General features: G+C 40.6%; 1 protein-coding gene and 1 pseudogene across 1 annotated transcript in view; one reads left to right on the top strand and one right to left on the bottom strand.

Annotated features, from left to right (window-relative positions):
- Positions 1-26,714, top strand: part of Tex11 (testis expressed 11) — a 258,655-nt gene that overhangs the window by 53,503 nt on the left and 178,438 nt on the right. The window lies entirely within an intron of this gene.
- On the bottom strand, positions 25,175-25,299 carry LOC123456770 (annotated as a pseudogene).

Below are 26,714 nucleotides of genomic sequence, written 5' to 3'. Positions count from 1 at the left end.
TTCTGCCACCATTTCCACATTAGACCCTGAGCCTTGGAAGGTGTGATACAGATATTGCAGTACTGAGCACTGCGGTCATTTCTTTCCATCACCATGATACCTTCTGAGTCATCCCAAGATCACTGCCATCTGAAAAGAGAAGATTCTCAACCAAAAATGAGAGTAGCATTAATACAAGGGTGTGAACATTAACAGAAGTGCTTACTGGGCAGTTTGATAAGCATAGTATATACATTTGGCCAGACAACAGCAGACGTTACACCCCTAGGGCTTATGACTACCCCTGTTTTAAGTTTTCAGTATCAGGGATGTATTCATGGTAGTTTTTTATTCTGCCAAGAAAGCACAATTCTCTGTTATACTTTGTATTCTTTTTGTTGTTGTTGTTGTTGTTTTTTTTTGTTTGCTTGTTTTTTTCAAGGTAGGGTCTCACTTTGGTCCAGGCTGACCTGGAATTAACTCTGTAGTCTCAGGGTGGCCTTGAACTCACAGTGATCCTCCTACCTCTGCCTTCCAAATGCTGGGACTAAAGGCGTACGCCACCACGCCTGGCTATATTCACTTTTTATTTAATATGTCCCTTCAAGATTTTGTTTGAAAATATAATTTGCCCATTTACAAATCTTTTGTAAATGAATTATCTAGGTCAACTTCAACTCTGTATAAATAAGAAAATAGAAATGTAGTTAGAGCAAGATATTTGTTCAAGAGTACCTATCTGATGTATTAGGTATCTAATCTTTTAGGAATAGTCTTTCTCCAAGGGTCAATAATGGTATCTCGTCTATCACTACTGATTTTAATAATTTGAATCTTCCCTCTAGTTTTATTGGTCAGTGTAGCTAATAGTCTTGTGGCTTCTGAAGTTTTGAAGGCACCAAATATTGGCTTTGTTGATTGTCCCCATTGTTTTTCAAGTAGGTATCTCATTTTCTCTTCCTTTTCCATGGTCCTCAGGTGGAATATTTGAATATTGATTTAAAATCTTTATTCTTTTTAATGCTAGAATTTATAGTTATGAGTTTTCCTGTAAACATTGCTTTAGATACAGCCCATAAGTTTTGATGTTTTATGTTTTCCTTCTCATTCACCTCAAGGTACTTCTAATTCTCCTTGTAATTTATTCTGTAAACTACTGGTAATTTATATGAGTATTGCTCAATTGCTACTAATTACTCAAATTTCCTTTCTTGTTTATTTTAACTTAATTACATGTGCACAGAGCATATTTTGTGTGATTTCAATTCTGTTAAATTTAATGTGGTGGCTTTATGTGGACAGCGTAAGTGCTATGTGCAATTGAACAGGAACAGAAAACTTTTTGGATTTAGTACACTTATAGCATTGTTAAGTCTTCTGTATACTTTTCTAGTCTACTTAGTTGTTCTAGTCATTACTGAAGGAGGAGTATTGAAGGCCCCACTTTATTACTATTGAATTATGTATCAGTCCCTTCAATTTTGCCAGCTTTAATATATTTTAGGACATGTATAATGATAATACTTCACTAATGGATGTCCCTGTTATTATAAAATATACCTCTTTGAGGTAGGGTCTTGCCCAGGCTGATATGGAATTCACAATGTAGTCTCAGGCTGGCCTAGAACTCATGGCAATCCTACTACTTTGGCCATGCTGGGATTAAGGCATACATCACCACACCTGGCTTAAAAAAATTTATTAATTTGAAAGCAGAGAGAAACAGAGAGAAGAAGAGAGACAAACAGAGAAAATGGACATGCTAGGGCCTCTAGCCACCTCAAAGGAACTCCTGATGCATGTGCCACTTTGTGCATCAGGCTTTACGTGGGTACTGGGGAATTGGACGTGGGTTGTTAGGCTTTGAAGACAAGTGTCTTAACTGTTGACCCATCTCTCCAACCATGATACTGTTTTTCAGTATCATGTAGACAAGGTATCCTGTAGCCCAAGTTGACCTTGAACTCTCTATGTGGTATAGGATGTGTGGTGGTTTGATTCAGGTGTCCCCCATAAACTTAGGTGTTCTGAATGCTAGGTTCCCAGCTGATGGATATTTGGGAATTAATGCCTCCTGGAGGGAGTGTATTGTTGGGGGTGGGCTTATGGGCTTTATAGCCAGTTTCCCCATCCCAGTGTTTGGCACACCCTCCTGTTGCTGTGGTCCACCTTCTGTTGGCCAGGTGGTGTTATCCACCCTCTGCTCATGCCATCATTTTTCCCTGCCATCGTGGAGCTTCCCCTCGAGCCTGTGAGCCAAAATAAATCTCTTTTTCCCAGAAGCTGCTTTTGGTTGGGTGACTTCTACCAGCAATGCAAACCGGACTGCAACAGATGTGATTAAACTTAAACTCCCAAGTGCTGAGAATATAAGTGTGTGCTACCACACTCATTTCTAAAATGTCCCTCTTTATCTCCAGAAACATTTTTTGTTTTAAAGTCTATTTTATCTGAAATGAATACCCCCACTCTAGTTGTCTTATAATTGCTGCTTACCTGTTAACATATAGTAGAATCTGTTTTTATATGATGTTTCATTAGATATGAACATATTGAGAATGTAAACAACACATGTTGGTATCATCCTTTTCCCCCTCCCTGCCCCTTTTCTGAAGACACCTTCATCATTGGGGATGCAGGTCAACCCCATGAGTATTGTGGGTCATGCATTATGGTGGAGGGGGGAGAGGCAATGTCTCTGTGCAAAATGTTCCAACTTGTGGCTCTAACAATTTTTCTGCCCCCATTTCTGCAAAATTCCCTGAGCCATGCTGGGAGCATTTTAAGTCAACTTCAGCGACGGGCACTTAGGAGCCTCTGTATCTTTGGTTTAGTAGGTGTTAGATGTCCTCATTATCTATCTCCATCACCTTTGTGCTGATATCAGATTCACAGTAAAAGCAGAATTCTTGCTCATTTCCCCAATTCCTCTGTGGTTTAACTGGGCCTGGGGTGGAGTGCACTGGATCATTTATCTCCTCAGGTCTAGCTCCTGTCTGAAAAAGAAGCAAATTCTCCAACGGAGAAGTCAGCACAGGTTAAATGGGATAACCATTATGAATTTAGAGAGAATTAAAAGGGTGTCAACCCTCTTATAGTCTAAGGTTAGTGGGAGCTTGACAATGGAAAGCAGAATCATTATCTGGATATGATTCTGACTTGTTTCCCAGTTCCAGATATGGTTTCCTTTCCACTGAGCAGATCTTTTAGTCAATCCAAGAGTAGTTGGTTACCCACCATGGCTATGTGCCACTGTTGCACTTGCATGAGCACCACATCAGGTTGTTTGCTTCTCGGTCACTTAGACTTTGAGTTGCTTGGAGAGATGTTGGCCACTTTCCCCTGGTAGCTCATGTAGTGCCTTCCATTACTAGATGGGCTAATTGTCTGGGTACTGGTTCTGCTCTGGATTCCAAACAGGTCTCTCCATGGTCCATGCCTACAGCATATGGTGTCTACAGCAGTAGGGTCTTTCCATTAACCTCTGGTGGGTAATCAAGTGCTCTGACAGAGTCTGTCTTGTTTGTTTTGGGAGATCTAGTAGGTCTCTCTGATCAACACCTCATTGTGGATGTAGACCACATCCTTCTACAGGGAATTACAGGCCAGCACCCAGGGAAAAGAAAAAAGAAAATTCTGGGCGTGGTGGCACACACCTTTAATCCCAGCACTCAGGAGGCAGAGGTAGGAGGATTGCCATGGGTTTGAGGCCATCTTGAGACTCCATAGTGAATTCCAGGTCAGCCTGGGCTACAGTGAGACCCTACCTCAAAAAACAAACAACAACAAAAACAAAAAAAAATCAAAAAAAAAAAAGAGAAAAAAGAAAAAGACAGAGAAGAAAGAGAAATAGGAGAAATTTGAGGTTAGGTTTCCTCTCACCCTCTCTAGGGCCCTTTGATTCACGTGCTTCCAAGGTCCTCATGAGGGTTCCACCTTTTAGTCTGACTTCCAGGATATAGGATTCGATGGTACCAGTTCAATTTGGGTTCAGTATTGTATTCCCCCACCTTTTCCCTTTCCCTAAGCCCTAACCTCCCTACTGTCCAAGCCTCAAGATGCTATTCAGGTATGTCAGCAACTCGGGCTGATCCAGGTTAGGAACTGCAGATGAGTGAGATCATGTGATGGTCGTCTTTCTGTGATTGTGTGAGTTCACTTAGAATGATCTGTTCCAAGTTCGACCATTTTTTCTACAAATTTCAATGTGTCATTTTTCCTTACTGCTGAGTAGAATGCCATCGTGTAGATATGCCATATCTTGGTTATCCAATCAATGATGAGTACCTGGGTTGATTCCAGGTTTTAGCTATAAGAAACAAAAAGGATGCAAATTAGAAAGGAAGAAGTCAAGTTAGCCCTATTCGCAGATGACATGATCCTATATATAAGTGACCCAAAAGTTTCCATCTCAAAACTTCTAAAGGTGATGTTTTTCATGGTAAGTTTTTCTTTCACCATCTATTATGAAGGATACTCTTGCTGGGTAGAGTAGCTTGGGTTGGAAGCCATAGTTTTTCAGACTTTGAAGTGTTTCATTCCAGGCCCTTCTGGATTTCAGGGTTTCCACTGAGAAATCTGATGGGATTGTCTTTGTATGTTGTGAATTATTTCTCTCTTGCTGATTTTAACACTCTTTGTTAAGAGTTTTAACTATGATGTGTCTTGGAGATGTTCTTCTTTGGTCCTGTTTGGTATACTTTGGGCTTCTTATATCTAGATGGGCCTCTTTTTTGAGAGATTCAGAAAATCTTTCTTCCATAATTTTGTTGAATATGGTCTCTATGCCTCTGGCCTGGATTTCCTTTCCTTCTGGCATACCCATGATCTAGATGTTTGGTTGTTTTAGGGTGTCCCACAGTTCCCTTGTATTCTGCTCACTTGATTTTTTGAACTTAGCACAGTTTTTGGCCTCTCCATCAATTTCTTCTGTCTTATCTTCCAGGTCAGAGGTTCTGTCTTCCACAAGAGTAACTCTGTTGGTCAGGGGTTCTAGAGAGGTTTTTGTAATTTCTATTTGATTTTTGTTTTCTGTTGTGTTATTTTGTATCATGTCCATCTTTTTTTTTAAGGTATGATTTCAATTTGAGTTCTGATTTTCTTCCTATAGTTCATTCTTGCATTTGATCAAGTTCATTAAGCATAATCAACTGGTTGTTGAGATTTTCCATTTCTTGGCTCACATTTAATATATTCATATCTCTTTGGAGGCTTCAAATATTTTCTTTCATCAAGTTAAGCCTACTGTCAAAAACTGAATGTCCAAGGAGATGATTCTGTTCAATTTCATTGATTAATAGTTTACTTCTAGTTCAGTGATTTTTTTTTATCAGGATCTCTGGTTGTTGTGTTTTCATTTTGGGCATGAATTTTTGTTGGTTTCTCTATGATTTCATTGGAGGCTTCCATTGTAGGACTAGGAATCCTTGGTGGAGATTTCTCAGTTTTCTGACTTTCCTTGGCTCTTTTTGCATTGTTATCTACCCATTTTAGGAAGACGATTTTATTCTTGAGGAAACAAGTTTTTGTCCTTTGGCTCATTCACCCTCTCTCTGACTCAGGTGAACAGGGATGCTAGTACCCAGTGGATACTCAGTATACCAGAGCAAAAGGCCTGATTCCAAGCTCACACAGGGACCAGGCCTCCCCAAACAAGGCACAAAGGGACCTACCAGGACCAGGGGTCTGGGAGGAGCAAGGGTACAGGGATTTTGCCTACTTCATAACGCACCTCCAATACACAGACCAGTGCAGGGAACCCAGACCAGGGAGCTGGGAAGATCCCAGAAATAGGTGTCTGGCCTACTTACTCCAGACCTCTAGATGGCTGCACCTGCCCACACACTCTCTGAGCAAGGAACTCAGACTGGTTAGGTGGGAGGAGCCTGGTAAAAGGAGTCTGGCCTACACATTCCAGACCACTGTGCCTGTCCACCCATACCACTGTGCCCACACATCTGCTCTTTTAAAAAATAAAATATTTTTATTTATTTATATATTTGCAAGCAGAGAGAGACCACTACTCAATATTACCTTAAAACTAACTACTTGAAAAGAAGTTTATTTACAAAGCACAGCAGAGGGCTGGAGAGATAGGTCAGTAGTTAAAGGCCCTTGATTTCAAAGCCTGATGGCATGGGTTTAATTCCCCATACCCACATAATGACAGGTGCCTAAAGTGGCACATGCATCTGGAATTTGTAGTAGCCATAGGCCCGGGTGCACCAATTTTCTCTCTCTCTTTCTCCATTTTACAAGCTTTTTAATTTTATTAGGTCCCAATTGTTGTCCTTATTATCTGAACTATAGGAGTTCTATTCAAAAAGTGCATACTTATTCTTATATCTTGAAGTATGATATTTATTTTTCCTTTAGCAGTTTCAGATGGTAAGGTTTTACATTGAGGCCCTTGACCTATTTCGAGTTGAATTTTATGCAGTGTGAGAGATAAGGATCTAGTTTCATTTTCATACATGTAGATAACTAATTTTCCAAGTACCATTTTTTATCATATATTTCATTTATTTATTTTAGGGAGAGAAAGAGAGAAAGAGAGAGAGGGGGGGGGCGGGAGAGGGAGGGAGAGAGAGAGAGAGAGAGAGAGAGAGAGAGGGAGAGAGAGAGAGAAAGAAAGAGAATGGATGTTCCAGGGCCTCCAGCCACTGCAGATGAACTCCAGATGCATGTACCCCTTTTTGCATCTGGCTTATGTGGAGCCTGGAGAATCTAACCAGGATCCTTTGGCTTTGCAGGCAAATGTCTTAACTGCTAAGCCCTCTCTCCAGCCCCAAAAACCATTTTTTGAAGATCTTGTCTTTTTTGTAGTTCATAGATTTGGCATACCAATAAAAAAAAAAATTCAGGTAGCTGTAAATTGAGTAGACTTAGATATTTTTGTCTTCTATTCTATTTCATTTATCTAATGTCTCATTTTGTTTATTTTCTTCCAGTACCATGCTGTTTTTATTACTGTGGCTTTGCACTTTGTAGTATAACTTGTAATAAAGTATGGCAATACCTCTTAGCAGTGTTCTGTTTACTCAGGATTGCTTTGGCTATTGGGATCTTTTGTGCGTCATTATGAATTTTAGGATTTTTTTTATTTCTGTGAAAAATGTTGCCAAAAATTTGATTGGGATTGCATTGAACCTATAAACTGACTTTGGTAGAAAGGCCATTTCCACAATATTAGGTCCATTAAATCCATGAACAAGAATGTTCTACCTTCTATTATCTTCCTCCACTTTTTCCTTCATTGTAGAAGTCTTTCTAGACCTTGATCAGACTTATTCCAATGTGTTTTATTATTTTTCAAGGCTTTTACCCTGATTTCTTTCCCAGTATGTTGTTCTTGGGTATATAATAAGGCTACTGATTTTTATAACTTAATTTTTTATTGTGCAACTTCACTGAAAGTGTATTTCAGCTCTGCATAGAATTATATCATTTATAAATAAAGATAATTTAACTTCTTCCTTTCCTATTTGTATATTGTTTTTCCTTTTCCTGCTTTATTGCTCTAGCTAAGTTAAGTACTATGTTAAACAGGAATTGAGATAGTGAACATTCTTGTCTTTTTCTTCATCATAGTGGGACTACCTTGATTTTTTTTTTCCATTTAGCCTGATGTTGCTTATAGGCTTTTCACATATAGCCTTTATCATATTGAGACACGTTACCTTCATCCCTAGTATCCCCAGGATTTCTATCATTAAGTCTAGCAGTGAGTGTAGCACTCATATTATGTTTGTCATTGTTATGGAGTCCAGTGTCACATAAGTAAGACCATCGACTCACAGAATGTGAGGCAGAGTTTTATTGGGTAAAAAAGAAAAGTAAAAGAAGATAGACTGGTGCATTAGGTCTGCACCCCAGAGGAAGCTATCTCAGGATGTAGCCCCAAACTGTTTGGAGTGTCAGCTTTTATTGGAAATAACCACATGGTGTTTATAGAAAAAATAGGATGGGAGTTAAACCATAAAGTTACTGTTAAAAGGGGGGGTGGCTATTATAAGAAGTCCCAAGGTATTCATTACATAGATCACATAGGCAGAACTGAAGCAAGAAACATTCTATGCTATGTAATCACAAAGGTATTTAGAAACAAAGAGGTACAGGAAGGTCATGTTACATTGCACAGAGGGGGTTAGATAACAGAAATCATCTGCATTTTGCAATAAGACCTGTGATAATGATTCTTGGAACTTCTCCTTATCTGTCAGAATGATCAACTTGGGTGATAGCCTCTATTATGTGTGTCTAAAGGCAAGGGCTGCACAGGTGATGTTTAACTATGTCTATTGTGTCCCTTTACATTCCATTTTCTACTCATTTCTTCTGTAATATTTCCTGGGCTCTAGCAGGTGTGATGGAGATGAAGTATTTCATGATAGGCAGTTGACTTTTTTTTTTTTTTTTGTAATACTGATGTATCTTGGATCTTCATGGTATGTGCTACCATTTGCCAAAAGAAGATTTTCTAGCCAAGAGAAAGGGCAACATAGATCAAAGGGAATAAACAGATATTTAGAAGGCTTTTTGACAAGTATAACTTCTGTTAGCCAAAGGATAGTGGGAGCTTTCCTACAGGGTCTATGACCTTCCAAGCCATAGGTTTCTGACTTGGTTCTCTGTTCCAGGTATGAATTCCCTCACACTGAGCAAACCACATATCCAATCAGAGAGCAGTTGATTACTCTCTGTGGTAGTTTGAATAAATGTCCCCCAATAGATTCAGGAGTTTTATTAAAGCTTCTTAGATTTCCAGGTACCTGGCTAGAGGAGATGTCGCTGGGTAGATCTTAGGGTCAAGCCCTAAGGTGTGGTGGTGGATTTTGAATTCCAGTCTAAAGATATGAAAAGTGTCTGAGTTCCACCTGGAATTTCTAATTGTGCTTGTGTGTGGTGTGGCTTTTGGGTTTTTTGGCTTGGGACTTCTCTCTCTCAGCTTGGTCCTCTAAGAGGGGGCCAACTTCTTCTGCCATTATGGAACTTCCACTGGATCTGTAAGCTTCAATAAATATCCCTCTTCCACAACTGTGTCTGGTTTGGAAGTTCACCTCAATGACCTGAAGCTGTCTGCTACACCCTTATAGCCTGTGTTCCAGTATTGCACTGCTGTGTACATCTTGCCTGGCTGGCTGATTTTGTAGCTTGCAATCCTTTCCTTGCTTATGCTGTTGGTGATCTTTATTCCCTGGCAGCACTCATAGTACTTCTCAGCACTATGAGGGCTGGTCAGCAGGGAACTGGCTTCCATCTCAGTTCCAGCTTGATTTCTCAATATCCTGTGACCACAGCCTATGGTGTCTTCATCAGTAAAGGTATTGGCATTTAGTTCTGGTGGGTAAGCAAGTGCTTTGTCAATGGCCTGCATTGTTTTGCAGGCTTTATGGACCTCTATGACCCATACATAGCTCACAGTGGGGGGTAACCTAATTCTGGCACAGGGATTTACCAAGAACAGCCTATCGGTCAAGCTTTCTCCACACATGCAGGGTGTTTCTGTCTAAACTATCTCAATCTAAGTATTTATTTATTTATGATATAGAAGAGAAATAGAGTATGAACATGTCAGGCCATCCTGCCACTGCTGACAACTCCAGATGCATGTACCACTTTGTTCATCTGGCTTTACATAACTACTAGGTAATCAAACCTGGGTCATTAGGTTTTGCAAGCAAGAGCCTTTAACCACTGAGAAATATCTTTAGTTGTATTGTAGTTTTAAAAATATTTTAAATATTTTAATTTATTATTTATTTACAATCAGAGAGAGAAAGTGAGTGAGTGAGTTAGTAGGGGCATATCAGGACCTCCTACAACTGCAAATGTGCCATTCTGTGCATCTGGCTTTATGTGGGTACTGGGAAATGGGAACCAAGGCTGTCAGGCTTTGCAAGCGAGTGCCTTTAACTGCTGAGCCATCTCTCCAGCCCCCTGTTGTAGTTTGATTATTGTCTGTTCCCTCCTGTACCTTCTTGAGTGTGTTTATTCTTTTCTTTAGAGCAAGTATTCCATCCAGTATTCTCTGTAGGGCTGGCCTAGTGCTCAGATATTCATAAAACTAACTTATCATGGAAAGATTTTCTTTCACCTTCTATTATGAAAGATAATTTTCGTGGGAATAGATAGTAGTTTGGGTTGACAGCCATGGTATTTCAAAATTTGAAATACTCTATTCCAAGCCATCCTGGCTTTTAGAGTTTCTATTGAAAAGTCAGATATAATTCCAATGGTCTTACCTTTGTAAGTAGTAAACTGTTTTTCTCTTGCAGCTTTTAGTTCTCTCTCTTTGTTTCTGTGTTTAGTATTTTAAATATAATGTGACCTGTGGAATTTCTTCTCTGGTCCTGTCTATTTTTGTCCCATGTGCCCCCTGTTACCTGGATAGGCCTCTCTTTTGTAAGATTTGGAAAATTTTCTTGTATAGTTTTATTGAAGATATTCTCTACTCATTTGGCCTGTAGTTCTTTTCCTTCTTGTATGCCCATGATCCAAATGTTTGGTCTTTTTAAGATGTCTCACATTTTCCTGATGTTCTGTTTGTATGCCTTGTTATTTTTTTTAACTTGTCATTAATTGTGACCTTACAATTTATTGTCCTGAAGCCCTGATAGTCTGTCCTTCACATGATCTATTCTGTTGGTGAGGCTTTCTTGGGAGCCTTTTAAATGAGTTATTTCGTTTGTGTATTCCATTATATTTTCTTCAACATCACCATATCTTTATTGAATTCCATCTTCATTTCTTGATTTTACTTTCATATTGTCTCCTTGAATTTATTCCAGCATTTGATTATGTTCTCAATCAGTTCATTCCATTGTACATTGAGTTGTTTTTTTATGTTGTTGATTCTCATCTATTTCTTTTTGATTCTTTTCAATTTTATTCAGTCCTTTATCCAGGGCCTCATTAACTTTGTTGAATTTGCTTATTATAATTGCATTTTAAGGCATTTTTGGTGGGGATATCTTGCATGGTTTCTAGAGTTATTTGTTTTGACTTGGGGTTTGCCTATCTGGAGGTAATCCTTTTGTCTTGCTGAGAATGCAGCTGCAATGACTCTTGTGGAGTCTATGTTGAATGGCTTTGTCAGCCTTGATCCTGGTAGGCATGGAATGGTGGTCTATCTACAGGGCTGGGCTGGGCATACTACAAGCTCAGCAGATTTCTATTGTTCTTGCAGTTTCTCTGCAAATCTGGGCTGGGGAATGTGACCACTTAGGGTATTGCAGGCATGCAGGTAGGGGAATGAGGTCAGCCTCAAATGAGCCTGATTCCCCAATCTAATCATGCATGGGCCAGGGTACCTGCAGGATTGAATGGGGTGGGCATCACTCACCTGGACCTTAGGCAGTCTATACTGTTCTCTAGCTTGTGAAGTGTGATTAGCTCAGGTTTTCCTAGTTGGGTGGTGCAAGTGGGCAGGGTAGGCAGTTAAGGTCAGCACCAAAGGGGCCTACTCCTCAATCTGAGCTGGGGTTGTACCAGTGGTACTGAATAGGATTAGAGAGTGCTCACCTGGACCCTGGGTAGCCTACTTAATGCCCAAGGGTGGGAATTATAATCAACTCTGGTATCCATACTTAGGGCAGGCTGGAGACTGAGGTCAGCACCAAATGGGCCTGATCCCCAATCCTATCATGCACATACCAGGTTATACATGTGAGACTAAAGTTGGGGGAGCATTTACCTGGACCCTGGGTGACCTACTCAGTACCTAGGGCTAGGGAGTGTCATCAGCTCAGGTGTCCCTAGTCAGTCCAGTGTAGGTGGGCAAGCTGGGGAGTGAGGTTAGTTGTTACTGTTTATAAAATATTTTTATTTATTTGTTTGCACACGTTCCTGGGTATTGTTCGTGTGTGTGTGTGTGCGTGTGTGTGAGCACACACATGCCAAACAGGATCATACATGCCATGGCTCATATGTGGAGATCAGAGGACAACTTGTGGGTCAGTCCTCAACTGTCCACATCTTTTGAGGCAGGGTTTCTTTCTTTTTTCTTTTTTTGAGGTAGGGTCTCACTCTGGCCCAAGCTAACCTGGAATTATCATATGCATGTGCCACTGTGAATCTGGCTTTATGTGGGTCTGAAGAGTCAAATCCGGGTCATCAGGCATTACAGGCAAACACCTTAGCTGCTGAGCTATCTCTCCAGCCTCTACCTGTTTTTTTTTAATTTAATTTTTATTAACATTTTCCATGATTATAAAAATAATCCCATGGTAATACCCTCTCTCCCCCCCCAACACTTTCCCCTTTGACATTCCATTCTCCATCATATTACCTCCCCATCTCAATCATTGTACTTACATATATATAATACCAACCTACTAAGTACCCTCCTCCTTTCCTTTCTCTTCCCTTTATATCTCCTTTTTAACTTACTGGCCTCTGCTACTAAGTATTTTCCTTCTCACACAGAAGCCCAATCACCTGTAGCTAGGATCTACATATGAGGGAGAACATGTTCCTACCCGGTTTTTTATGTGGGTTCTGAGTATGGAACTCAGGTGCTCCAGTTTGAGTGATGAGCACATTATCCACTGAGCCATTTCCTCAGCCCTACAGTGAGCTTTCCTCTTTTTTTTTTAAGGTAGGGTTTCACTCTAGTTCAGGCTGACCTGGAATTCAATATGTAGTCTCAGGATGGCCTGGAACTCATGGTGATCCTCCTACCTCTGCCTCCCAAGTGCTGGGATTAAAGGCATGCACCACCATGCCTGGTTTACAGTGAGCTTTTTTTTTTTGACTTACTGAATTTCTCATTTCCAGCATTATTTTAATTTTGTTTTTCTTCAGCATTTCTATCTTTTTATTAAATTCAGTTTTTATATCTTTTATAGACTTCCTTATTTCATTCAGTATTTGTGTTATCTCAGAATTCATTCATGTCTGCTTTCATTTCTTTGAACATGTTTATTACCATATGTTTGAATTCTTTGTCTATAATTTCATCTAAGCCTCCCTCATTAGATGCCATTACTCTGGAATTGGTAGAATTTAAAGGTGACATGAATTCTTGGTTTTTCATGCCTCTTGCGTGTTTGTGTTGGGACTTGTGCATGAGTAGTTAAATCATTGATTGATCTTTTTTTTTTTTTTAACTTAGGACATTTTTTTTTTTTATTTGAAAGTCTTCACAATGTTCAGAGGAGACCAGTTTGCAGTATGGTTGAGGTGTTCTCCTCTGTTAGACTGGTGTCCAGGGCACCAGACTCTGTCCCAAATCCCTGTGTGTAGAATACCTTCTGTAATGATAATCACTGTCAAAGGTAGACAAGCCATGAAATAAAGTAATAGTCAACTGCAAAACAATCACCCCTGAAGCAGTAAGCATTTTTGTGCATGTTCTTGTCTGTGTGATGTGTATAATGTGTGTATGAGCATGCCCATGCCATACCATACATATGGAGTTCAGAAGACAACCTCAGGGTGTTGATTCTCTCCTTTCATCTTGTTTGAGACAGGGTCTCGTTTGCTGCCGGGAAGGCCAGACTACCTATGCTTCAAGCTTCGAGTCTCCCGATTCTGCCTCTTATTTCTATAGTCATGTTGCTATTACCACTGTGTGTCTGATTTTGTATGATGCTGAGCATCCAAATTCCCATTGTCAGTTTTGTGGAGCAAGCACCTTTAACCATGGAGCCAACCCTCTAGCCCTACACTGATGATTTGATAAACTAACAGGACATTGATAGTAATGTGTGAACTAAAGTATTAATTACTGTGGGTATGAGGGGAAAGAAAAAAAGAATCAGTCTAATTATTATTGTGATGATGTAGAAAAAGTAGAGGAGGGAAATGTAAATAGAACGGGGAGTTGCAGGGGCAAAACTCTGGAGGAGGATGAGGGAATTGGGGCTAAAGGTTGAATGATTGTAGAGAGATAAAGAAGTACTATTTTATGTCAGAGAATAAATAGCCTTACTTCCCAGCAGGACTGAGCTGACCTGCTAGAATGACAATGGGTGTTAAACAAAGATGGAATAGGTGAAGAAAGAGAGATGGGTGGAGATATAAGATATGAAAACTGGTTGGCCTGCTTATTGGCTCTTGTCTTCTTTGCTTCCTTCTCCTGCTCCTGCAATGCTGTCTCTGGCAGAGCTTCCTATGGAAATGGGTGCTTCTGCTCTCTCTTCTGGGCCTTCCTTTGGATTATTGAACACCAGTGCTGTCCAGACTCGTGAGAAGTGCTTCAGAGGCAGTCTCAGATTTGCCACTGTTCTGCAAAATCCTTCTGGGTTCTGGTTGTGAATGCTGTCCCCACTGCCCTTATTCCTTGAGTATTGAGTCAAATCTGTGTGACTGTTCCTGTACATAATTTGGTTTCCACTAGGTTTTCAGCTAGCTGATTATTTTGCAGATATGTATGATTCAAATATTCTTTTTCTGCAGTCGCACAGTATTCTGCTTGTCAGGTTTCAGCATACAGTCCCATGTCACTTGGTCTGAGTTTCTCATGAGTGTGACTCACAGAGGGTCTTGAGCTGCCAAGTCATTGCAGCAGTAGGAATCTTTTAAAGTGTGTCTTATTTCTTCTCTTATGATTGCCAGTGCCAAGCACTCAGCACTAGGGAGAGAGGGATTTTTCTGTTTTCCTTCTGTTATTGTTGCTTCTGTTGCCCTGGATGTATGGCCCTTTCACCGTCAGCTGTTTAGCGTGTCCATTGTTTTTGTGATAGCTGTTTTCAGCTTTCCCCAAGTTATTCACTAGAGACTCTGACAAACTGTGCCTGAGTATTCTACACAATCTTGGATTCTGTCCTATTTTTGAGGATGTTCCGCACTAGTTTCCATAGTGGCCACACCAGTTTACATCTCCACCAGACGTGAACAAAGTTACCTCTTTCCCTATTTCTCTAGCATTTGTTGTTTGGTTGGTTGGTTTGGTTTTTCAAGGTAAGGACTTGCTCTAGCCCAGGCTGAACTGGAATTTACTATGTAGCCTCAAGCTGGCCCCAAACTCACAGCAATCCTCCTATCTCTGCCTTCTGAGTGCTGGGATCAAAGGCATGTGCCACCACGGCTGGCTTGTTTTCTTGATGATAGTCATTCTGACTGGAGTGAGGTGGAAGCTCAAAGGACCTTTAATTTTATATTTTCCTAAAGGGTAAGGATGTTGAATACTTTTAAAAATGTTTATTGGCCATTTGTATTTCTTCTTTCAAGAAGTATGTTCAGGGCTGGAGAGATGGCTTAGCAGTTAAGGGCTTGCCTGTGAAGCCTAAGGACCCCAGTTCGAGGCTCGATTCCCCAGGACCCACGTTAGTCAGATGCACAAGGGGGCGCACGCGTCTGGAGTTCATATGCAGTGGCTGGAAGCTCTGGCGTGCCCATTCTCTATCTGCCTCTTTTTCTGTCTGTCACTCTCAAATAAATAAATAACAATACAAAACAACAAAAAATTTAAAAAGAAGTATGTTCAGCTCATTAGCCTACGTATTGATTGGATAATTTGGGGGTTTTGATGTTCTTTGCAGTTCTTTATACAATCTAAAAAATAATTCCCTATGTGGTATACAGTTGGGAATTTTTTTTCCCATTCTGGAAGCTGTCTTCACTCTGGTGACTGTTTCCTTTGCTTTGTTTTTGTTTTCAATTTCATACAACCCTGTTTATCAGTTCTTAGAATTTTTTTCCCTTGCTACTAGAGTATTTTTCAAGCAAGCATCTTTAACCACTGAGCAATCTACCCAGCCCTAGGAGTCTTTTTCAGAAAGTCCTTTGCCTTTGATTATATCTTTAAGTGTTTTGCCTATGGTTTCCTCTGGTAGCATCAAGGTTTCGGATCTTATACCCAAGTCTTTAATCTATTTAAAAATTATTTTTGTGCAGTGTGAGAGATGGATCTGGTTTCATGCTTTATAGGTGGTTATCCAGTTTTATTAGGTCTCTTTTCCGACAGTGCATGTTTGTATACCTTTGTCAGAAATTAGGTGGGTATCTGTGTGCAGGGGCCTATATTCTGTTACGTTCCTTTTTTTTTTTTTTTTTTGGTTTTTTGAAGTAAGGTTTCATTCTAGCCCAGGCTAACCTGGAATGCACTCTGTAGTCTCAGAGTGGCTTCGAACTCATGGCGATCCTCCTACCTCTGCCTCCCGAGGGATTAAAGGTGTGCACCATCATGCCCAGCTTCCTTTTTGTTTTAAATATTTTAGTTTTTTCATTAATTTTTTTAAATTTTTATTTATTAGACAGCGACAGACAGAGGGAGAAAGAGGCAGATACAGAGAGAGAAGGGAAGCACCAGGGCCTCCAGCCACTGCAAACAAACTCCAGACGTGTACGCCCCCTTGTGCATCTGGCTAACATGAGTCCTGGGGAATGGAGCCTCAAACTGGGATCCTTAGGCTTCACAGGCAAGCATTTAACTGCTAAGACATCTCTCCAGCACAGATTTTTCTTTCTTTTCTTTTTTTTTTTGAGGCAAGATCTCACTCTACATCAGGCTGACCTGGAACTCACTCTGTAGCCCCAGGTTGGTTCTAATTCACAGCAATCCTCCTATCTAAGCCTCCCAAGTGCTGGGACTAAAGATGTTTGCCACCATACCTGGCTATTTTAACTTTTGTTGACAATCTGTGTATATACAGACAATATACCATGATCACAATCTCATCCCATCACCCTTCCTTTCCCCCTCTTGAATCCCCCCCCCACTTAATCCCTTCTTTTTTAACAAGTCACTCTTCTACTTTGATGCCATCATTTCCCCCCTTCTATTATGTAGGTCTTGTGTAGGTTGCATTAGCCACTGTGAGGTTGATATGGGGTATGTGTGTTGGGAGTTCAGGAATGTCCTTGAACTTCAAACCCTGAGTTCGTGTTTGTATTCAACCAAAGAACTGGGCAAACCAAACTGATTAGTACTTTTTTTTTAAATTCAATTTATTTACTTGAGAGAGTGAGAAAGAGGGAGAGAGGGAGGGAGGGAGGGAGAGAGAGAGAGAGAGAGAGAGAGAGAGAGAGAGAGAGAGAGAGAGAGAGAGAGAGAGAGAGAAGAGAGAGAGAGAGAGAGAGAGAATGAGTGCACCAGGGCCTCTAGCTACTGCAAATGAACTCCAGATGCATGTGCCATATAATTTACATGGATAATGGGGACTAGAACCTGGGTCATTAGACTTTGCAGGCAAGGATCTTAACTGCTAAGCCATCTCGCCAGCCCTAATAAGGATAATTATAAAATTATTATAATTATGTAGTGAAGTATAAAACCAAGTTAGGGTAATTGATACCCCCATGTGGTCTGAGTCCACATGATAGCCCTGGAAGTAACATGAAAAGAAATTTAGAGCCGGGTGTGGTGGCGCACCTTTAATCCCAGCACTTGGGAGGCAGAGGTAGGAGGATTGCCATGAGTTTGAGGCCACCCTGAGACTACATAATGAATTCCAGGTCAGCCTGGGCTAGAGCAAGACCCTACCTTGAACAAACAAACAAAAAGATTTAGAGAGGAAACAAATGAAAGTACAGAGAGCTCCTGTCATGTATAGGACAGAAGGGGGTAAAGAGGGGTTAAGGGAGACTCACCAGAACCTGGAGGTTCAGGAGTGATGAGTGGGCAGCCAAGAGAGCCCTTGTCCCTGGTAAGGTCTATTTATAACCTCATTGTAGTAGGCTTCACCTTCAGGCTTAGGTGAGCCAGAATGAGGGCTGACTGGTCTGGGCTAGGGGCTAGCTCAAGAAGAGGCCAGCCATGATTTAACCAACCAAATGTCAGGATCAGATTTAAATTCTAGGAAAGGGGACCTCCCTCCCAGGGAGGGGCTCAGATTGTTCTAGGGAATTCCTTTAGGCAAAAGATAAGGAGAAGCCAGATTCTTCTCTGGCAAAGTAAATACTGCAAGGATAGGCCTAAAGATGTTCCTGCTGTTTACTTTCAGGGTCCCAGTCACCCTAACTGCCTCATGGACACATTGTGTCTGGAAGACAGTATTGTAAAGCACTCCTCCATTTCCTTTGGCTTTTACATTCTTTTTTTTTTTTTTTTTTTTTTTTTAGGTAGGGTCTTACTGTAGCCCAGGCTGATCTGGAATTCACTATGGAGTTTCAGGTTGGCCTTGAACTCATGGCAATCCTCCTACTTCTGCCTCCCAAATGCTGGGATTAAAGGCATGCACCACCACGCCTGGTTTGCTTTTACATTCTTTCTACCACCTCTTCTGCAATGCTCTCTGAGCCTTGGAAGGTGTGATAGAGATGTATCACTTAATACTGAACAGTCCACTGTCAATTCTTCTCAGTACTTCATTGAGCTTTGAGTCTCCCCAGTGGTCACCACTATCTGAAAAGGGAAATTTCTCTAACAAAAAGTGAGAATAGGATTAATATATGGGCATAAACATAAGAAATTAGAGGGCAGTTTGGTGAATATATGTAGTTAGCTAGGTAACAGAAGTAGTTTCTCCTGCAGGACTTGTTCTGTTCTATTTTGTTATGTCTAGTCTAGTCTAGTCCAGTCCAGTGTAGTCTAGTCTAGCCTGTTCTTGTGTAAGTACCATGCTGTTTTTGTTAATGTGTTGTGAGTGCATTGTATTATAAATACAGATAAGCAATGTTATTGTTACTCAATAAACTCACAAAGTATGGCAGTTTCATTGGTAGCCATTTACTAGGTACTCTTGCTTTCCTTGATAGTCCTGGCCAAGGCAAACACAGGGCTTTTGATTGCAAAATTATTACTAATGTTAACTCTCAAATCACACATTAAATGTGTGATATATATGCATATATAAATTTCAGAATGACTACAAAGGGTGAAAAGAGCAAAGAGTTACAAAGAGGCCAGAGAAACCAGAGATGGAAAACTGATAGAAGTGCCAAAGAGTTTGTAGAGGTGAGATAACCAAACCAGCTGGAGGTCTACAGGAAAGTAGGAGTAGCATCAGGCTGCTGCTAGGTCACAGGTTTGAGTAGCGCTGTAGAGTTGAGCCAGCTGCAGAAGAAAGGTGAGTTGAAGGATAAGATAGGTTTCACACAAATAGACAGACGGATGGATGGTAGGGCCACATGGTTAAATAGCCAAAGCAGATTACAGTTGAATAATTAACAGTAGGGACCAAGCTGAGCTGAAGCCCCCAGACCCATTAGGTGTTAGTTTATGTACTTACCAGGTAGTCAGATGACAGGTTGTGGGGGCCTTTGCCATCACAGTACCTAAGTGTTCGCTTCTTTATGGTAATGCAGGTGAGGGGGTTATATCCTTTCCTCAGTCTCATGTTTCTGGCAAGTTCTTGGTCCTGGCATTCCTGATAGGATTTTAACACATCCATGTGCTTTTATAATCCCAATTCACCTTGATAAAGACATAGAGTGACTTCCTTTCTGCTCCTAGAAATAAATCACTTATCAGTCTATGACCCATGGGAGGTGCCAGACAGAAGGTGCTATCCACATGTACACATAGGTGCAGAGTTATCCTCCACCCTCAAAATGGAGTTAAAAGCTGCTTGGGGGCTGGAGAGATGGCTCATTGGTTAAAGGCACTTGCTTACAAAACCTGATGGCTTGATTCCCCAGTACCCATGTCAAGTCAAATGCACAAAGTGGTCTGGAGTTTCTTTGCAGTGGCAGGAGGTCCTGAAACACCCATATTCCCCCTCTCTCTCTTATCTCTCAAAGAAATAACTAAATACCTATATTTTTAGATCCTTGTAAAATGGAGTCTCTCAGGGCAGGACACCGTCTGAAAAACTACTGTTTTACATAGTATACAGAGTACATTAGAACAGGTCACAGCCTGATCTCAAAGCTATGGCTTTGTAGTATAGTTTCACACCAGATATTGTGCTGACCCCAGCATTGTATTTTCTGCTTAGGATTGCTTTGGCTACTTGAGGGTTGTTTTTTTTTTTTTTTGTTTTGTTTCCATATGAGTTTTAGGATTCATTTTTTATCTTATCCTGTGAAAAAATGTCATTGGGATTTTTATGGGGTCCCGCTGAATCTGTAGATAATTTTTTTAGTAATATAGCTATTTCTATAGTATTAATTCTAAAAATCCATGATCTTAGGAGGACTTTCCAACGTTCAGTGACCTGTACTATTTCTTTATTCAGTGTCTTGAGTTTTCATTGTAGAGGTTTTTCACCTCCTTGGCTAGGTTTGTTTCTAGGAACACATGGCTATTATTATCTGAGGTCCCAATGAAAGTCAGGGAGGGACTAAGAGAAAATGGGGGTGGGGAAGACATTGGGAAAGTGAGGGCCAGTAGATGATGCTCAATTCACCAAGCCCAATGGGATTTTGCTCACTGGAGAGTTAAGAAAGAATTTAATTTGGCAGGGATCTTGGAACTGGCACAGGGCTTTAGTGATTTTGCTGAGCCCCATCGTGGGCATGATGCTTATGAGATAACAGAAGCTCTGGAAGATCTAAGTGACTTGGATCAGCAAGTAATACAGGCCTGTAAACTGATAAAGCAAAACAAGAACCCATGACAGAAAGAGAAAAGCAGATCTTTGAGACCTCAGATAATAATGACCAGCATTCCTAATGGCTTTTATGATCAGTCCATCAAGGGATATTTCCCTCAGTACTCATTATTGCCTCATTACTCAGCCTTTGTCTCAATGATGCTTATTTGCATCTCTGGCACTCAGGCTGATTCCATCTGCCCCTATGTCCCACACCCACACAAGTGAGGCCATGACAGGTTTTGTTTTTTATTTTTTGCTTAAAAGTTCTTAATACAATAAGTATTTTTAAATACCTATTTAAGAGAGAGAGAGAATGGGCACACCAGGGCCTCTGCTGCTGTAAACGAACTCCAGATGCATGAACTACTCTGTGCATCTGGCTTTACATGGGAACTGGGGAGTTGAAATCTGGCCATCAGGATTTACAAACAAGTACCTTAGCCATCTCTCAGCTCTCAATACAAGAAGTTTAAATCGCTCCCTTAGTGTCATGTTTTTCTGCACTGGGCAATTGTTAAGGTTCCCATCTACATACTGGATCATACATTTTCCCTTCCTTTGTATTCAAGTTCAAACCTTAGGTATATCTTCCATCACTTCTACCTCATTTTCTCCCTCTGCACTGTCCAACATTTTCCACTTGTTCCAAGTTTTTGGGTCTTAGGAGGGGTTCTTTAATACAGATCTAATTTGTACTCTCTTTCTCTTCTGTCCCTCAGCCATAAGAAATGACATGTTAGCACCTCCAACTCATCTTCTGTTTTGTTCATCTTCCCTGTCAACCCAGAGGCTGATGTGGAAGGTGCTATCCACATATCCTTTTCCCATTGTAATTCCTCACTTATATTCAGCCTAGTGGAATGTCTAGTATCTTATTATGCATAGTGTTGGCTACACATCTGCTATGTGAGCTTGCCAGCAATTTCATCCTATTCTCTTGCTGTTCTCATGGACTGCAATGGCTTGTCTTTCAGCTGTTTTCAGAGTGTGCTGATACTCATGGAATGGACGCTATTATAAAGCAGGTGTGCCACTCCATACCACATAGGGAAAATGGCCACACTGGGATTCCTCCTATGGATACTCCACCTCCATAGGGCTCAGCTTCATACCCATTTCAAGGTCCATTCAACCACCATATGGAAAAGGATGGCCATGTCAGGATTGCCCCCATGGATGCACCATATTCTGGCAATTAACTTCATTTGAATGTCTTGCTACTCAGTGTAAAGAGTATGCAATTGCATCTCCCAAACTCATCTTTGGTTCTGTCACACCCTACATAGGGCACCAATTTGTTGTATTAAGTTTTCTGAAAGAGATGTGAATAAATGTCTATTCATCTAAAATAATGGTACTAATGACAGACTAAAGTAACAATTCGACCGAAGTCCAGTTTGGCAAACCAGTGAGTTCTGACAGAGGCTTACTTACAGAGCACGGGTGAGGGATTACTTTCAGAAGTGTAGTATAGGCTTTGGGGGCACCAGAAGAGAAGCACTATTGGTTTCTTGCATGCGGCACAGTAAGGTTAGTAGAATGGTTAACAATCATCACAGTCGATGCTGGCTCCATGCCTAAAGCAGCTGGGGCTCCTGGGGCCAATGGTAGCATTTTTGTCATAGTGACATTGGTAGTAATCACCATAGTAGTCATGTCCATTTCTAACACTATTTTGTCAATGGGTGACATCATTTTCAAATTCATCTTGTCAAAGCCCATGTATAGGAATTGCTGGTATCACTGCTGCACTTCTGGCAGCATGTGGTCCCACAGCTGTCACTTGGCATGCTTAACGCCACCCAAAAATTTTTTTGCTCTGTTCTTGTCCACAGCTACGTCAGTTTTAGCTGTAGCAGGTGTTTCTTGTTTTGGAAACCTCTGCTTGGGTAACACTTATGCCACCCCAGGGCTGGATCACCAGGTGGGTAACAAGCCAGGGGGCTGCAGGCCAAGATGTTGCTCTGGTGTGCAAGCTTCTGACCTGGCCCCCAGGGAACCAAAGGACTCAGAAATGGCTGGTGCTTCCTGTGCAGAGGACAAACTAGCTTCCTGCTGCCTTGGGAAGGCTGCTGGGGAGGACTGTTATGGAGACTTTTTATACTTGCTTAAACCCCACTGGTTTTTATGGATGTGTTTAAGTTGTTTATATCTTCTTGATTTAATTTTGGTAGGTCATGTGTGTCTAGGAATTAATCCACTTCTTTTTGTGTTTTCCAGTTTTTTGGAATAGTTTTCAAACTATTTCCTTATGCTCCTTTGGATTTCATTTGTATCTGTTTTATCGTCTTCTTTTTTTTTTTTAATCTGTAATTTTATTACTTGTGTCTCCTCTGTGTTTCATTTATTAGTTTGTCAATTTTATTTATCTTTTCAAAGAGCCAAGATACCCCATTTAGAAAGAGTCTTAGAGTTCTTATGGCATGGTAGGTGGAAGATAGTTCTGGGCCTGACAGAGGTCTTTGTCCCTAGATTCATTCCTTTGATATGTGGAGGGTGGAAGCCTTTTGTATATTTTCTTTGGAGGTAAGCTTCAGGCCCAGATTCTTGCATGCTTGATGAATATAGTAATTTTTCAAGTGCCAAAAGGGTGGTACTCTGATAGCAGGAGTGTCTTTTTAGAATTTAGAATATTATTTCTGTCTCCTACAAGTGCAGCCCATTCTGTCTCAATATGGTTTCAGTGTTACAGTAGTTCTTAGTTGGTGTACTCCTCTTCTCTATATGACATATTGTTATCATACTCTTGATTCTTCCTTTCCTCCCTGCCTGTGTATGTGGGTGTGGTGTGCATGCATGTGCCTATCAATGTTTATCTGTGCATGTACACATGCATGTGGAGGCCAGAGGTGTTGGGGACCACCCTTAAAGAAATCCTTCATCTTTCCCTTACCCCCTTCTCCACCCCTGCTGCATTCTGGCTAAAGAATAAACATTCTGCTCTGCGCCTGCAGTATCAAGGCCCCTGAGTTTTGACTTCTCAGAACAACCACAATGTCTCTGGCCTGAGGCCAAGAAGAGTTTGTAACCTTCCACCACCTAGGTCGCCCTGACCCCCTCCCATATGATCCGTGCCTTGTGCAAGAAGATTCTGTACTGTCTCACCCTCTACTCCCCTTACCCCTCCCCTACCTAAAACTGACTTTAAAAGATGAGCCTTCTGGCTGAATAAATGACTCTCGACAAGAGTTGGTTTGCCTGAGTCCATTCCCCTCTCTCGCCCATTTTCTTTGCAGGCTAAGGTCCTCCTGGTGCCCTCACGAATAACTAGGTCCCGCTGGTCGGGGCACAGAGGGCAATGTTGAGTGATGTCGTCCTCATGAACACTGTCCACCTCATTTTGAGACAGGCCCTCTTATTGGCCTGGAGCTCACCAATTAGGCTAGATTGGTTAGCTCCAGGGATCTGCCTGTCTTCGCTTTTTCAGTGCTGGGATTACAAGTGTGTATTACTGTGCCTAGCATTTGTGTGGGTACTGGAGATTGAACTCAAGTGTGTCAGGTTCTGGGTTTGAGAGGCATAGCCAGGTGGGAGGTCTGTAACTCTTATAAGGTCTTCATGCTTGAGGGCAAGCATTTTTACCAGTTGAGCCATCTCCCCAATCTTCTCCTTTAATTTTTCAAATACTATTCTTGAGTCCTTTGATCATATTTATAATTGTATTAAAGTCTTTATTTATTAAAAGAAGCATTCAGCCTGGCGTGGTGATGCACGCCTTTAATCCCAGCACTCAGGAGGCAGAGGTAGGATGGTCACCATGAGTTTGAGGCCACCCTGAGACTCCATAGTGAGTTCCAGGTCAGCCTGGGCCAGAGTAAGACCCTACCTTGGGAAAAAAAATAGCATTCATGTCTTCTACAGGGAGTTTTTATTGCCTGATTTTTGGGAGGTTTAAAAATTTAATAATAAATTGTGCCAGTAAAAGCTTTTCAAAGGCATTGATATATCAATAAATAATAGTTAAATTGAGTTCCTGAGAAAGAATCTACCACATGAAAGTATGTCAGAGCACTGTAAATAACCACATGGCATTACTATAACATAACATAAATACTGTAAGTCATGATACAAGCACAGCAGACTTCAGAATATTCCATTCACACAAGTGTAAACCAATGCACAGGAGTTTATTTTTAGACAATGCTAAATTTATAAGTGTTGTTGCCCATATATATATATATAAATATGTATATACACTAAGTAATGGATACATTATACTAAGAATGTTAAAGAAAAGATGTGGAACAATACAATGAAAAATATGATGTACTAGATCTTCTAAAAAGTAAAGGAATCAAACTTTTATTCAAGTATGAATCACTTTAAATAGGAACCATATTAATTTGAAATAGGGATTATCTTGTGTATTTATATATATTATATATAAATTATATATACACCCATATGTCTAACAAAATATGTAAGGCGTGATTTTTTAAAACTCCAATGTCACTTTGAAGAATCTTTCCTTTTTTTCTCAAAGGTTAGAAAAATGTATTTGTTAAACCAAGTTAAGATTTGATACTTCAAAATGTGAGTGAGCATTAAGAGGATTGAACATTGTGGTAACAATTTGGCTGTCTAAGACAACAGGAAGATAACATTCACCTAACCTTTCAGTATGGGCAGCCTATCAGTGAAACAATTTAGTAGGGTCCTAGCTTTAGCATTCCACATACCAACTAGAGAAGCAGCTAGAGTCCCATGATTAACTTCAATATTTTGGCATAGCTGAATTAATCCCTTTTGATACATTTTTTTAGTATATAACAAAATGTTTACACTTGGATCCCCCAAAATTCAATAATATCCAAGACATATACATTAAAAAAAATCATGTCTCAGTTACACACCTGCATTTCTACACTTGATCTTAGCCAAAAGGCCAAGAAGTGATCACGCCTGCATTTCTTTCAAATTAAGGGATACAATCCTAACAAGAAGTCACCCACATGATACATTATCAGCACACTGTCTAGAATACCTTATTTAAAAACAATCATGGGCTGGAGAGATGGCTTAGTGGTTAAGGTGCTTGCCTGCAAAGCCAAAGGACCCAGGTTCGATTCCCTAGGATCCACGTTAGCCGGATGCACAAGGTGGTACATACATCTGGAGTTCATTTGCAGTGGCTGGAAACCCTGGTGCGCCCATCCTCTCTCTCTCTATTTCTCTCTGCCTGTTTCCCTCTCTCAAATAAATAAATGAAAATAAAATAGTAAAAGAAAAACAATTAGTAAAAGCATGTTAACAGGACCTGCTGTGAACCCAAGACACAGTACTTCTACAATAGGAAATTCTACTCATGCAGTACTCAACACACATCAGACTTTGGAATCACACCTATGCCTGATTTGTGTTTTCTTTTGTATTGATCACACTTTTCTGTCTTTTTTTTTTATTATTATTCCTCCAGCCACTGCAAGTGAACTCCAGACTCATGTGCCACCTTGTGTATCTGGTTTACATGGGTACTAGGGAGTCAAAACTTGGGTCTTTTAGCTTTACAGGTAAGTGCCTTAACTACTAAGCCATCTCTCCTGCCCAACACTTTCCACTCTTAATGGATGTCATATATATATATGTCATATATATATATAATTATGTATAATATATAATATATAATATATTATATAATATATAATTATGTATAATATATAATAAATATATTATATAATATATATATTATATATATTATATGACATCTATATATATATTGGTTTTTCGAAGTCAGGTCTCACTCTAGCTCAGGCTGACCTGGAATTCACTCTGTAGTCTCAGGCTAGCCTCAAACTCATGGTGATCCTCCTACCTCTGCCTCTCTAGTGCTGGGATTAAAGGCATGCACCACCACGTCTGGCAATATTTGTTTGAAAACAAGATAGTTTGGAAAATATATTGTAGTCCTGATCAGAATTTAGGGGATTCAGGGAGGCCCTGTGAACCCTAACTTTTGTGTCCTTATCCAAAAAATTAACAAAGCAGACCTCTACAAGGATAAATTGTGAATTAGGAGGTTTATTTTAGGGGGTATTAAGATCCAGGAAGGAGGTTAGCTGAAAGACTCAAGCCGAAGGAGAATCTCCTCCTTGCCCTGCTGGAAAGGGAGAGGGAAGACAGGGAGAATATCCACCACAGAGAATTCTCGCAGAATAAAAAGGCGCTAGGACTGGGTGTGCTGGCGCCCGCCTTTAATCTCAGTACTCCGGAGGGAGAGGTAGGAGGATTGCCCATGAGTTCAAGGCCACCATGAGATGACATAGTGAATTCCAGGTCAGCCTGAGCTAGCTACAGTGAGATCCTATCTCGACC

Source organism: Jaculus jaculus, chromosome X (genome assembly GCF_020740685.1).
Source record: "Jaculus jaculus isolate mJacJac1 chromosome X, mJacJac1.mat.Y.cur, whole genome shotgun sequence".
NCBI classification, from domain to species: Eukaryota; Metazoa; Chordata; class Mammalia; order Rodentia; family Dipodidae; genus Jaculus; species Jaculus jaculus.
The sequence above is the reverse complement of the archived record's forward strand: the minus strand, read 5'-3'. Positions and strand labels throughout refer to the sequence as shown.